The sequence below is a fragment of the Camelina sativa genome, unplaced genomic scaffold, assembly GCF_000633955.1.
Source record: "Camelina sativa cultivar DH55 unplaced genomic scaffold, Cs unpScaffold11008, whole genome shotgun sequence".
Lineage (NCBI taxonomy): Eukaryota > Viridiplantae > Streptophyta > Magnoliopsida > Brassicales > Brassicaceae > Camelina > Camelina sativa.
In genome coordinates, this window is record NW_010932055.1 from 1 (window position 1) to 377 (window position 377).

Consider the following 377-nt stretch of genomic DNA (forward strand, 5'->3'; position numbering starts at 1 on the left):
GATATTCACGAATGGGCCTCACATCCTATAAAGAGAAGATGACAAATTACTGAGAACAAAGGAGAAAAAGACTTGAGTAGTAACTAGTAACAACAAATCACGAAACAAAACTAACTTTATTGGGTTTGACATCGGATCGAACATATAAGCTGGTCTCAAAAGCTTGCCTACTCGCTTTACGATGGCTTGGCATCTCTGTTCCACACCAAAAAAAAGTATACATTTTCATTTCGGTTAATAAGTGAATAGCTAACTGAAACAACATTTGTATCAATTCCAAGAAGCGGAATGTAGTGTATACCAATAGGCATGCCAAATGCACCAGGGGGTAAAGGATCAAACTCCATTCCAAGAATGGGTCCGTTATCTCTCAAACG

The 377-nt window shown here is 38.5% G+C and overlaps 1 long non-coding RNA gene across 1 annotated transcript; it reads right to left on the reverse strand.

The window, feature by feature from the left end:
• Window positions 1-377, reverse strand: LOC104775257. Its single transcript, XR_765793.1, has 3 exons — window positions 302-377; window positions 116-195; window positions 1-25 (listed from the first exon to the last, which is right to left on the reverse strand). It is a non-coding gene; the product is annotated as an uncharacterized LOC104775257 (long non-coding RNA).